Here is a 12,912-nt window from a genome sequence, read left to right on the forward strand (position 1 = left end):
GGGTTGGCAGTCTAGAAAACTTCGGAAAGCAAATGGGAGGTTGTGGTGGGTCATAGAAACAGATGAAGAATTTTTTGAGTCGGAAAGAAACTGGTGAAAAAATGCCTGGTGGGATCCGAACCCACGACCTCCAGAATACCATTCTGGTGCGATAACCACTACGCTACTTGCGGGGTGTTGCCCCAGCACTTTCTGGGGTATTCCTGTTAGGTATTTTTGTTTCCTGCACTTGGGGGTTGTAGCCAGCGCCACTAGGACTACTCGGGGTGAAGGGGCCCTTCTTTTTAACCCCCGCGCCATGACTCGAGTGTCTACGACATGTCGAGAGTGGTCGACCAGTGTTGAACCCTTTTAAGCTCCCTTTGGCACCAAGACTGCCAGAACAGAGGCCCTCGCTAAGCATGTATCGAATCTGAAAATGCGAAAAGAGGGACTCCGTGAAATAGGACAGAAAATATGGGTTGGCAGTCCAGAAAACCTCGGAAAGCAAATGGGAGGTTGTGGTGGGTCAGAGAAAGAGATGAAGAATATTTTGAGTTGAAAAGAAACTGGTGAAAAAATGCCGGCTGGGTGGGATCTGAACCCACGACCTCCAGAATACCGGTGTGGTGCGATAACCACTACGCTACCGGCGGGGCTGTTTCCCCAGCACTTTCTCGGGTATTTATGTTAATGCATTTTTGTTTCCTGTTTTGGGGTGGTAGCCAGCGCCACTCGGACTACTCGGTGCGAAGGGGACTTTCTTTTTAACACTCGGGCAATGCCACGAGCGTCTACGACATGTCGAGAGTGGTCGACCAGCGTTGAACCCTCTTAAGCTCTCTTTGGCACCAAGACTGCCAGAACAGAGGCCTTCGCTAAGCATGTAGCGAATCAGAAATTGGGAAATGAGGGACTCCATGACACAAGACAGAAATTAATGGTTGGCAGTCCAGAAAACCTCGGAAAGCAAATGGGAGGTTCTGGTGGGTCAGAGAAAGAGATGAAGAATTTTTGAGTCGGAAAGAAAGTGGTGAGAAAATGCCCGCCGGGTGGGATCCGAACCCACGACCTCCAGAATACTGGTCTGGTGCAATAACCACTACGCTACCGGCGGTGCTGTTTCCCCAGCACTTTCTGTGGTATTTCTGTTAGGTATTTTTGTTTCCTACACTTGGGGGCGGTAGCAAGCGCCACTTGGACTACTCGGGCTGAAGAACCTTCTTTTTAACCCCCGGGCCGTGACTCGAGTGTCTACGACATGTCGAGAGTGGTCGACCAGCGTTGAACCCTCTTAGGCTCCCTTTGGCGCCAAGACGGCCAGAACAGAGGCCCTCGCTAAGCATGTAGCGAATCACAAAATGGGAAATAAGGGGCTCCGTGAAATATTTCAGAAAATAGGGGTTGGCTGTCCAAAAACCTCGGAAACAAAGGGGAGGTTGTGTTGGGTAAGAGAAAGAGATGAAAAATTTTTTAGTCGAAAAGAAAGTGGTGAAAAAATTCCCGCCGGGAGGGATCCGAACCCACGACCTCTAGAATACCGATGTAGTGCATTAAATACTACGCTACCGGCGGGGCTGTTTCCCCAGCACTTTCTCGGGTATTTATGTTAAGGTATTTTTGTTTCCTTCACTTGGGGGTGGTAGCCAGGGCCACTTGGACTACTCGGGGTGAAGGGGACCTTCTTTTTAACCCCCGGGCGGTGACTCGAGTGTCTACGAAATGTCTAGAGTGGTCGACCAGAGTTGAACCCTCTTAAGCTCCCTTTGGCGCCAAGACAGCCAGAACAGAGGCCATCGCTAAGCATGTAGCGAATCAGAAAATGTGAAATGAGGGGTTCCCTTAAATAAGACAGAAAATAAGGGTTGGCAGTCTAGAAAACTTCGGAAAGCAAATGGGATGTTGTGGTGCGTCAGAGAAAGAGATGAAAAATTTTTTGAGTCGGAAAGAAACTGGTGAAAAAATGCCTGGTGAGATCCGAACCCACGAGCTCTACAATACCGGTCTGGTGCGATAACCACGACGCTACCGGCGGGGCTGTTTCCCCAGCACTTTCTGTGGTATTTCTGTTAGGTATTTTTGTTTCCTACACTTGGGGGCTGTAGCAAGCGCAACTTGGACTACTCGGGCTGAAGAACCTTCTTTTTAACCCCCGGGCCATGACTCGAGTGTCTACGACATGTCAAGAGTGGTCGACCAGCGTTGAACCCTCTTAGGCTCCCTTTGGCGCCAAGACTGCCAGAACAGAGGCCCTCGCTAAGCATGTAGCGAATCACAAAATGGGAAATAAGGGGCTCCGTGAAATATTTCAGAAAATAGGGGTTGGCAGTCCAAAAACCTCGGAAAACAAACGGGAGGTCGTGTTGGGTAAGAGAAAGAGATGAAGAATTATTTAGTCGAAAAGAAAGTGGTGAAAAATGCCGGCTGGGTGGGATCCGAACCCACGACCTGCAGAATACTGGTCTGGTGCGATAACCACTACGCTAACAGCGGCGTGTTTCCACAGAACTTTCTGGGGTATTCCTATTAGGTATTTTTGTTTCCTGCACTTGGGGGTGGTAGCCAGCGCCATTTGGGCTACTCTAGCTGAAGGGAACATTCTTTTTAACCCCCGGGCCCTGACGCGAGTGTCTACGACATGTCGAGAGTGGTCGACCAGACTTGAGCCCTCTTAAGCTCCCTTTGGCGCCAAGACTGCCAGAACAGAGGCCCTCGCTAATCATGTAGCAAATCAGAAAATGGGAAATGAGGGGCTCTGCGAAATAAGATAGAAAACAAGGGTTGGCAGTCCAGAAAACCTCGGAAAGCAAAGGGGAAGTTGTGGTGGGTCATAGAAACAGATGAAGAATTTTTTGAGTCGAAAAGAAAGTGGTGAAAAAATGCCCGCCGGTGGGATCTGACCCCACGACCTCCAGAATGCCGGTTTGGTGCGATAACCACTACGCTACTGGCGGGGTGTTTGCCCAGCACTTTCTCGGGTATTTATGTTAAGGTATTTTTGTTTCCTTCACTTGGGGGTGGTAGGCAGGGCTACTCGGACTACTCGGGGTGAAGGGGACCTTCTTTTTAAACCCGGGCCGTGACTCGAGTGTCTACGAAATGTCGAGAGTGGTCGACCAGCGTTGAACCCTTTTAAGCTCGATTTGGCACCAAGACTGCCAGAACAGAGGCCCTCGCTAAGCTTGTAGCGAATCAAAAAATGGGAAATGAGGGGCTCCATGAAATAAGACAAAAAATAAGGGTTGGCAGTCCAGAAAACCTCGGAAAGCAAATGGGAGGTTGTGGTGGGTCAGAGAAAGAGATGAAAAATTTTTTTGAGTCGAAAAGTGGTGAAAAAATATCCACCGAAAGGGATCCGAACCCACGACCTACAGAATGCCGGTCTGGTGCGATAACCACTACGCTACCGGTTTGGCTGTTTCCCCAGCACTTTCTGGGGTGTTTATGTTAAGGGATTTTTTTTTCTTGCCCTTTGGGGTGGTAGCCAGCGCCACATGGACTACTCGGGGTGAAGGGGACCTTCTTTTTACCCCCGGGCCGTGACTCGAGTGTCTACGACATGTCGAGAGTGGTCGACCAGAGTTGAACCCTCTTAAGCTCCCTTTGTCTCCAAGACTACGAGAACAGAGGCCCTCGCTAAGCATGTAGCGATTCACAACATGGGAAATGGGGGCTCCGTGAAATATTTCAGAAAATAAGGGTTTGCAGTGGAGAAAACCTCGGAAAGCCTAGGGGAGGCTGTGATGGGTCATAGAAAGAGATGAAGAATTTTTTGAGTCGAAAAGAAAGTGGTGGAATAAATGCCCGCCGGGTGAGATCCGAACCCACGACCTCCAGAATACCTGTCTGGTGCGATAACCACTACGCTACCGGCGGGGCTGTTTCCCCGGTACTTTTTCAGGTATTTATAATAATGCATTTTTGTTTCCTGCACTTGGGGGTGGTAGCCAGAGCCACTCGAACTACTCGGGGCGAAAGGGACCTTCTTTTTAACACTCGGGCCGTGCCTCGAGCGTCTACGACATGTCGAGAGTGGTCGACCAGCGTTGAACCCTCTTAAGCTCCCTTTGGCACCTAGACTGCCAGAACAGAGGCCCTCGCTAAGCATGTAGAGAATCAGAAAATGGGAAATGAGGGACTAGGTGAAATAAGACAGAAATTAAGGGTTGGCAGTCCAGAAAACCTCGGAAAGCAAATGGGAGGTTGTGGTGGGTCAGAGAAAGAGATGAAGAATTTTTTGAGTCGAAAAGAAAATGGTGAAAAAAACCCGGCTGGGTGGGATCCGAACCCACGACCTCCAGAATAATGGTCCGGTGCAATAACAACTACGCTACCGGTGGTGCTGTTTCGCCAGCACTTTCTGTGGTATTTCTGTTCGGTAATTTTGTTTCCTGCACTTGGGGGTGGTAGCCAGCGCCACTTGGACTACTCGGGCTGAAGGGAACCTTCTTTTTAACCCCCGGGCCGTGACTCGAGTGTCTACGACATGTCGAGTGTGGTCGAGCAGCGTTGAACCCTCTTAAGCTCCCTTTGGCGCCAAGACTGCCAGAACACAGGCCCTCGCTAAGCATGTAGCGAATCTCAAAATGGGAAACGAGGGGCTCCATGAAATAATTCAGAAAATAGGGGTTGGCAGTCCAAAAACCTCTGAAAACAAAGGGGCGGTTGTGGAGGGTCAGAGAAAGAGATGAAGAATATTTTGAGTCAAAAAGAAACTGGTGAAAAAATGCCGGCTGGGTGGGATCCGAACCCACGACCTCCAGAATACCGGTCTGGTGCGATAACCACTACGGTACGGGCGGGGCTGTTTCCCCAGAACTTTCTCGGGTATGTTAAGGTATTTTTGTTTCTTGCACTTGGGGGTGGTAGCCAGCGCCACTCGGACTACACAGGGTGAAGGGGACCTTCTTTTTAACACTCGGGCCGTGCCTCGAGCGTCTACGACATGTCGAGAGTGGTCGACCAGCGTTGAACCCTCTTAAGCTCCCTTTGGCACCAAGACTGCCAGAACAGAAGCCCTCGCTAAGCATGTAGCGAATCAGAAAATGGAAAATGAGGGACTCCATGAAACAAGACAGAAATTAAGGGTTGGCAGTCCAGAAAACCTCGGAAAGCAAATGGGAGGTCCTGGTGGGTCAGAGAAAGAGATAAAAAATTTTTTGAGTCGAAAAGAAAGTGGTGAGAAAATGCCGGCCACGTGGGATCCGAACCCACGACCTCCAGAAAAACGGTCTGGTGCAATAACCACTACGCTACCGGCGGTGCTGTTTCCCCAGCACTTTCTGTGGTATTTCTGTTAGGTATTTTGTATCCTGCACTTGGGGGTGGTAGCCAGCGCCACTTGGACTACTCGGGCTGAAGGGGACGTTCTTTTTAACCCCCGGGCCGTGACTCGAGTGTCTACGACATCACTAGAGTGGTCGACCAGCGTTGAACCCTCTTAAGCTCCCTTTGGCGCCAAAACTGCCAGAACAGAGGCTCTGGCTAAGCATGTAGTGAATCACAAAATGGGAAATGAGGGGCTCCGGGAAATAAGACAGAAAATAAGGGTTGGCAGTCCAGAAAACCTCGGAAAGCAAATGGGAGGTTGTGGTGGGTCAGAGAAAGAGATGAATTTTTTTTAGTCGAAAAGAAACCGGTGAAAAAATGCCGGCTGGGTGGGATCCGAACCCACGACCTCCAGAATGCCGGTCTGGTTCTATAACCACTACGCTACTGGCGGGGTGTTTCCCCAGCCCTTTCTGGGGTATTCCTGTTAGGTATTTTTGTTTCCTGCACTTGGGAGTTGTAGCCAGCGCCACATGGACTACTCGGGGAGAAGGGGCCCTTCTTTTTAACCCCCGTGCCGTGGCTCGAGTGTCTACGACATGTCGAGAGTGGTCGACCAGTGTTGAACCCCCTTAAGCTCTCTTTGGCACCAAGACTGCTAGAACAGAGGCCTTCGTTAAGCATGTAGCGAATCAGAAAATGTGAAATGAGGGGCTCCCTTAAATAAGACGGAAAATAAGGGTTGGCAGTCTAGAAAACTTCGGAAAGCAAATGGGAGGTTGTGGTGGGTCATAGAAACAGATGAAGAATTTTTTGAGTCGGAAAGAAACTGGTGAAAAAATGCCTGGTGGGATCCGAACCCACGACCTCCAGAATACCATTCTGGTGCGATAACCACTACGCTACTTGCGGGGTGTTGCCCCAGCCCTTTCTGGGGTATTCCTGTTAGGTATTTTTGTTTCCTGCACTTGGGGGTTGTAGCCAGCGCCACTAGGACTACTCGGGGTGAAGGGGCCCTTCTTTTTAACCCCCGCGCCATGACTCGAGTGTCTACGACATGTCGAGAGTGGTCGACCAGTGTTGAACCCTTTTAAGCTCCCTTTGGCACCAAGACTGCCAGAACAGAGGCCCTCGCTAAGCATGTATCGAATCTGAAAATGCGAAAAGAGGGACTCCGTGAAATAGGACAGAAAATATGGGTTGGCAGTCCAGAAAACCTCGGAAAGCAAATGGGAGGTTGTGGTGGGTCAGAGAAAGAGATGAAGAATATTTTGAGTCGAAAAGAAACTGGTGAAAAAATGCCGGCTGGGTGGGATCTGAACCCACGACCTCCAGAATACCGGTGTGGTGCGATAACCACTACGCTACCGGCGGGGCTGTTTCCCCAGCACTTTCTCGGGTATTTATGTTAATGCATTTTTGTTTCCTGTTTTGGGGTGGTAGCCAGCGCCACTCGGACTACTCGGTGCGAAGGGGACTTTCTTTTTAACACTCGGGCAATGCCTCGAGCGTCTACGACATGTCGAGAGTGGTCGACCAGCGTTGAACCCTCTTAAGCTCTCTTTGGCACCAAGACTGCCAGAACAGAGGCCTTCGCTAAGCATGTAGCGAATCAGAAATTGGGAAATGAGGGACTCCATGACACAAGACAGAAATTAATGGTTGGCAGTCCAGAAAACCTCGGAAAGCAAATGGGAGGTTCTGGTGGGTCAGAGAAAGAGATGAATTTTTGAGTCGGAAAGAAAGTGGTGAGAAAATGCCCGCCGGGTGGGATCCGAACCCACGACCTCCAGAATACTGGTCTGGTGCAATAACCACTACGCTACCGGCGGTGCTGTTTCCCCAGCACTTTCTGTGGTATTTCTGTTAGGTATTTTTGTTTCCTACACTTGGGGGCGGTAGCAAGCGCCACTTGGACTACTCGGGCTGAAGAACCTTCTTTTTAACCCCCGGGCCGTGACTCGAGTGTCTACGACATGTCGAGAGTGGTCGACCAGCGTTGAACCCTCTTAGGCTCCCTTTGGCGCCAAGACGGCCAGAACAGAGGCCCTCGCTAAGCATGTAGCGAATCACAAAATGGGAAATAAGGGGCTCCGTGAAATATTTCAGAAAATAGGGGTTGGCTGTCCAAAAACCTCGGAAACAAAGGGGAGGTTGTGTTGGGTAAGAGAAAGGGATGAAAAATTTTTTAGTCGAAAAGAAAGTGGTGAAAAAATTCCCGCCGGGAGGGATCCGAACCCACGACCTCTAGAATACCGATGTAGTGCATTAAATACTACGCTACCGGCGGGGCTGTTTCCCCAGCACTTTCTCGGGTATTTATGTTAAGGTATTTTTGTTTCCTTCACTTGGGGGTGGTAGCCAGGGCCACTTGGACTACTCGGGGTGAAGGGGACCTTCTTTTTAACCCCCGGGCGGTGACTCGAGTGTCTACGAAATGTCTAGAGTGGTCGACCAGCGTTGAACCCTCTTAGGCTCCCTTTGGCGCCAAGACGGCCAGAACAGAGGCCCTCGCTAAGCATGTAGCGAATCACAAAATGGGAAATAAGGGGCTCCGTGAAATATTTCAGAAAATAGGGGTTGGCTGTCCAAAAACCTCGGAAACAAAGGGGAGGTTGTGTTGGGTAAGAGAAAGGGATGAAAAATTTTTTAGTCGAAAAGAAAGTGGTGAAAAAATTCCCGCCGGGAGGGATCCGAACCCACGACCTCTAGAATACCGATGTAGTGCATTAAATACTACGCTACCGGCGGGGCTGTTTCCCCAGCACTTTCTCGGGTATTTATGTTAAGGTATTTTTGTTTCCTTCACTTGGGGGTGGTAGCCAGGGCCACTTGGACTACTCGGGGTGAAGGGGACCTTCTTTTTAACCCCCGGGCGGTGACTCGAGTGTCTACGAAATGTCTAGAGTGGTCGACCAGAGTTGAACCCTCTTAAGCTCCCTTTGGCGCCAAGACAGCCAGAACAGAGGCCGTCGCTAAGCATGTAGCGAATCAGAAAATGTGAAATGAGGGGTTCCCTTAAATAAGACAGAAAATAAGGGTTGGCAGTCTAGAAAACTTCGGAAAGCAAATGGGATGTTGTGGTGCGTCAGAGAAAGAGATGAAAAATTTTTTGAGTCGGAAAGAAACTGGTGAAAAAATGCCTGGTGAGATCCGAACCCACGAGCTCTACAATACCGGTCTGGTGCGATAACCACGACGCTACCGGCGGGGCTGTTTCCCCAGCACTTTTTCGGGAATTTATGTTAAGGTATTTTTGTTTCCTGCACTTAGGGGTGGTAGCCAGCGCCACTTGGACTACTCGGGCTGAAGGGGACCTTCTTTTTAACCCCCGCGCCGTGACTCGAGTGTCTACGACATGTCGAGAGGGGTCGACCATCGGTGAACACTCTTAAGCTCCCTTTGGCGCCAAGACTGCGAGAACAGAGGCCCTCGCTAAGCATATAGCGAATCACAAAATGGGAAATAAGGGTCTCCGTGAAATATTTCAGAAAATAGGGGTTGGCAGTCCAAAAATATCGGAAAACAAAGGGGAGGTTGTGTTGGGTAAGAGAAAGAGATGAAGAATTTTTTAGTCGAAAAGAAAGTGGTGAACAAATGCCCGCCGGGAGGGATCCGAACTCACGACCTCTAAATACCGATCTGGTGCATTAAATACTACGCTACCGGCGGGGCTGTTTCCCCAGAACTTTCTCGGGTATTTATGTTAAGATATTTTTGTTTCATTCACTAGGGGGTGGTAGCCAGGGCCACTCGGACTACTCGGGGTGAAGGGGACCTTCTTTTTAAACCCTGGGCGGTAACTTGAGTGTCTACGAAATGTCGAGAGTGGTCGACCAGAGTTCAACCCCCTTAAGCTCCCTTTGGCGCCAAGACAGCCAGAACAGAGGCCCTCGCTAAGCATGTAGCGAATCAGAAATTGGGAAATGAGGGACTCCGTGAAACAAGACAGAAATTAGGGGTTGGCAGTCCAGAAAACCTCTGAAAGCAAATGGGAGGTTCTGGTGTGTCAGAGAAAGAGATGAAGAATTTTTGAGTCCGAAAGAAAGTGGTGTGAAAATGCCGGCCGGGTGGGATCCGAACCCACGTCCTCCAGAATACCCGTCTGGTGCAATAATCACTACGCTAACGGCGGTGCTGTTTCCTCAGCACTTTCTGTGGTATTTCTGTCAGGTATTTTTGTATCCTCCACTTGGGGGTGGAAACCAGCGCCACTTGGACTACTCGGGCTGAAGGGGACCTTCTTTTTAACCCCCGGGCCGTGACTCGAGTGTCTACGATATCACGAGAGTGGTCGACACGCGTTGAACCCGCTTAAGCTCCTTTTGGCACCAAGACTGCTAGATCAGAGGCCTTCGTTAAGCATGTAGCGAATCACAAAATGTGAAATGAGGGGCTCCCTTAAAAAAGACAGAAAATAAGTGTTGGCAGTCGAGAAAACCTCGGAAAGCAAAGGGGAGATTGTGGTGGGTCATAGAAAGAGATGAAGAATTTTTTGAGTCGACAAGAATGTGGTGGAAAAAATGCCCGCCGGGTGCAATCTGAACCCACGACCTCCAGAATACCGGTCTGGGCGATAACCACTACGCTACCGGGGGGGCTGTTTCCCCAGCACTTTATCGGGTATTTATGTTAATGCATTTTTGTTTCCTGCACTAGGGGTGGTAGCCAGCGCCACTCGGACTACTCGGGGCGAAGGGGACCTTCTTTTAACCCCCGGGCCGTGACTAGAGTGTCTACGATATCACGAGAGTGGTCGACCAGCATTGAACCCTCTTAAGCTCCCTTTGGCGCCAAAACTGCCAGAACAGAGGCCCTCGCTAAGCATGTAGCGAATCACAAAATGGAAATGAGGGGCTCAGGGAAATAATTCAGAAAATAGGGGTTGGCAGTCCACAAACCTCGGAAAACAAAAGGGAGGTTGTGTTGGGTGAGAGAAAGAGATGAAGAATTTTTTAGTCGAAAAGAAACTGCTGAAAAAATGCCGGCTGGGTGGGATCCGAACCCAAGACCTCTAGAATACCGGTCTGGTGCAATAAACACTACGCTACGGGCGGGGCTGTTCCCCCAGCACTTTCTCGTGTATGTTAAGGTATTTTTGTTTCTTGCACTTGGGGGTGGTAGCCAGCCCCACTCGGACTACTCGGAGTGAAGGGGACCTTCTTTTTAACACTCGGGCCATGACTCGAGCATCTACGACATGTCGAGAGTGGTCGACCAGCGTTGAACCCTCTTAAGCTCCCTTTGGCACCAAGACTGCTAGAACAGAGGCCTTCGTTAAGCACGCAGCGAATCAGAAAATGGGAAATGAGGGGCTCCTTGAAATAAGACAAAAAATAAGGGTTGGCAGTCCAGAAAACCTCGGAAAGCAGATGGGTGGTTGTGGTGGGTCAGAGAAAGAGATGAAGAATTTTTTAGTCGAAAAGAAAGTGGTGAAAAAATGCCCGCCAGGAGGGATCCGAACCCACGACCTCTAGAATACTGATCTGGTGCAATAAACACTACGCTACCGGCGGGGCTGTTTCCGCAGCACTTTCTCGGGTATTTAAGTTAAGGTATTTTTGTTTCATTCACTTGGGGGTGGTAGCCAGGGCCACTCGGACTACACGGGGTGAAGGGGACCTTCTTTTTAACACTCGGGCTGTGCCTCGAGCGTCTACGACATGTCGAGAGTGGTCTACTAGCGTTGAACCCTCTTATGCTCCCTTTGGCACCAAGACTGCCAGAACAGAGGCCCTCGCTAAGCATGTAGCGAATCAGAAAATGGGAAATGAGGGACTCTATGAAACAAGACAGAAATTAACGGTTGGCAGTCCAGAAAACCTCGGAAAGCAAATGGGAGGTCCTGGTGGGTCAGAGAAAGAGATGAAAAATTTTTTGAGTCGGAAAGAAACTGGTGAAAAAATGCCTGGTGAGATCCGAACCCACGAGCTCTAGAATACCGGTCTGGTGCGATAACCACGACGCTACCGGCGGGGCTGTTTCCCCAGCACTTTTTCGGGAATTTATGTTAAGGTATTTTGGTATCCTGCACTTGGGGGTGGTAGCCAGCGCCACTTGGACTACTCGGGCTGAAGGGGACCTTCTTTTTAACCCCCGGGCCGTGACTCGAGTGTCTACGACATCACGAGAGTGGTCGACCAGCGTTGAACCCTCTTAAGCTCCTTTTGGCACCAAGACTGCTAGAACAGAGGTCTTCGTTAAGCATGTAGCGAATCAGAAAATGTGAAATGAGGGGCTCCCTTAAATAAGACAGAAAATAAGGGTTGGCAGTCTAGAAAACTTCGGAAAGCAAATGGGATGTTGTGGTGGGTCAGAGAAAGAGATGAAAAATTTTTTGAGTCGGAAAGAAACTGGTGAAAAAATGCCTGGTGAGATCCGAACCCACGAGCTCTAGAATACCGGTCTGGTGCGATAACCACGACGCTACCGGCGGGGCTGTTTCCCCAGCACTTTTTCGGGAATTTATGTTAAGGTATTTTTGTTTCCTGCACTTGGGGGTGGTAGCCAGCGCCACTTGGACTACTCGGGCTGAAGGGGACCTTCTTTTTAACCCCCGCGCCGTGACTCGAGTGTCTACGACATGTCGAGAGGGGTCGACCATCGTTGAACACTCTTAAGCTCCCTTTGGCGCCAAGACTGCGAGAACAGAGGCCCTCGCTAAGCATATAGCGAATCACAAAATGGGAAATAAGGGGCTCCGTGAAATATTTCAGAAAATAGGGGTTGGCAGTCCAAAAATATCGGAAAACAAAGGGGAGGTAGTGTTGGGTAAGAGAAAGAGATGAATAATTTTTTAGTCGAAAAGAAGGTGGTGAACAAATGCCCGTCGGGAGGGATCCGAACTCACGACCTCTAAATACCGATCTGGTGCATTAAATACTACGCTACCGGCGGGGCTGTTTCCCCAGAACTTTCTGGGGTATTTATGTTAAGGTATTTTTGTTTCCTTCACTAGGGGGTGGTAGCCAGGGCCACTCGGACTACTCGGGGTGAAGGGGACCTTCTTTTTAAACCCCGGGCGGTGACTTGAGTGTCTACGAAATGTCGAGAGTGGTCGACCAGAGTTCAACCCCCTTAAGCTCCCTTTGGCGCCAAGACAGCCAGAACAGAGGCCCTCGCTAAGCATGGAGCGAATCAGAAATTGGGAAATGAGGGACTCCGTGAAACAAGACAGAAATTAAGGGTTGGCAGTCCAGAACACCTCTGAAAGCAAATGGGAGGTTCTGGTGGGTCAGAGAAAGAGATGAAGAATTTTTGAGTCCGAAAGAAAGTGGTGTGAAAATGCCGGCCGGGTGGGATCCGAACCCACGTCCTCCAGAATACCGGTCTGGTGCAATAATCACTACGCTAACGGCGGTGCTGTTTCCTCAGCACTTTCTGTGGTATTTCTGTCAGGTATTTTTGTATCCTGCAGTTGGGGGTGGAAACCAGCGCCACTTGGACTACTCGGGCTGAAGGGGACCTTCTTTTTAACCCCCGGGCCGTGACTCGAGTGTCTACGATATCACGAGAGTGGTCGACCAGCGTTGATCCCGATTAAGCTCCTTTTGGCACCAAGACTGCTAGATCAGAGGCCTTCGTTAAGCATGTAGCGAATCACAAAATGTGAAATGAGGGGCTCCCTTAAAAAAGACAGAAAATAAGGGTTGGCAGTCGAGAAAA

The 12,912-nt window shown here is 49.9% G+C and overlaps 2 non-coding genes across 2 annotated transcripts; both read right to left on the bottom strand.

The window, feature by feature from the left end:
* Positions 1 to 1,023: 1,023 nt before the first annotated feature.
* On the bottom strand, positions 1,024 to 1,096 carry Trnat-agu (transfer RNA threonine (anticodon AGU)). Its single transcript has one exon. It is a non-coding gene; the product is annotated as a tRNA-Thr (tRNA).
* A 5,910-nt stretch (positions 1,097 to 7,006) lies between these two features.
* Positions 7,007 to 7,079, bottom strand: Trnat-agu (transfer RNA threonine (anticodon AGU)). Its single transcript has one exon. It is a non-coding gene; the product is annotated as a tRNA-Thr (tRNA).
* Between the last annotated feature and the right edge of the window lie 5,833 nt (positions 7,080 to 12,912).

This window comes from Haemaphysalis longicornis, unplaced genomic scaffold (genome assembly GCF_048455015.1).
Source record: "Haemaphysalis longicornis isolate Haplotype H1 unplaced genomic scaffold, Haemaphysalis longicornis Haplotype H1 scaffold_11, whole genome shotgun sequence".
Classification (NCBI taxonomy): domain Eukaryota; kingdom Metazoa; phylum Arthropoda; class Arachnida; order Ixodida; family Ixodidae; genus Haemaphysalis; species Haemaphysalis longicornis.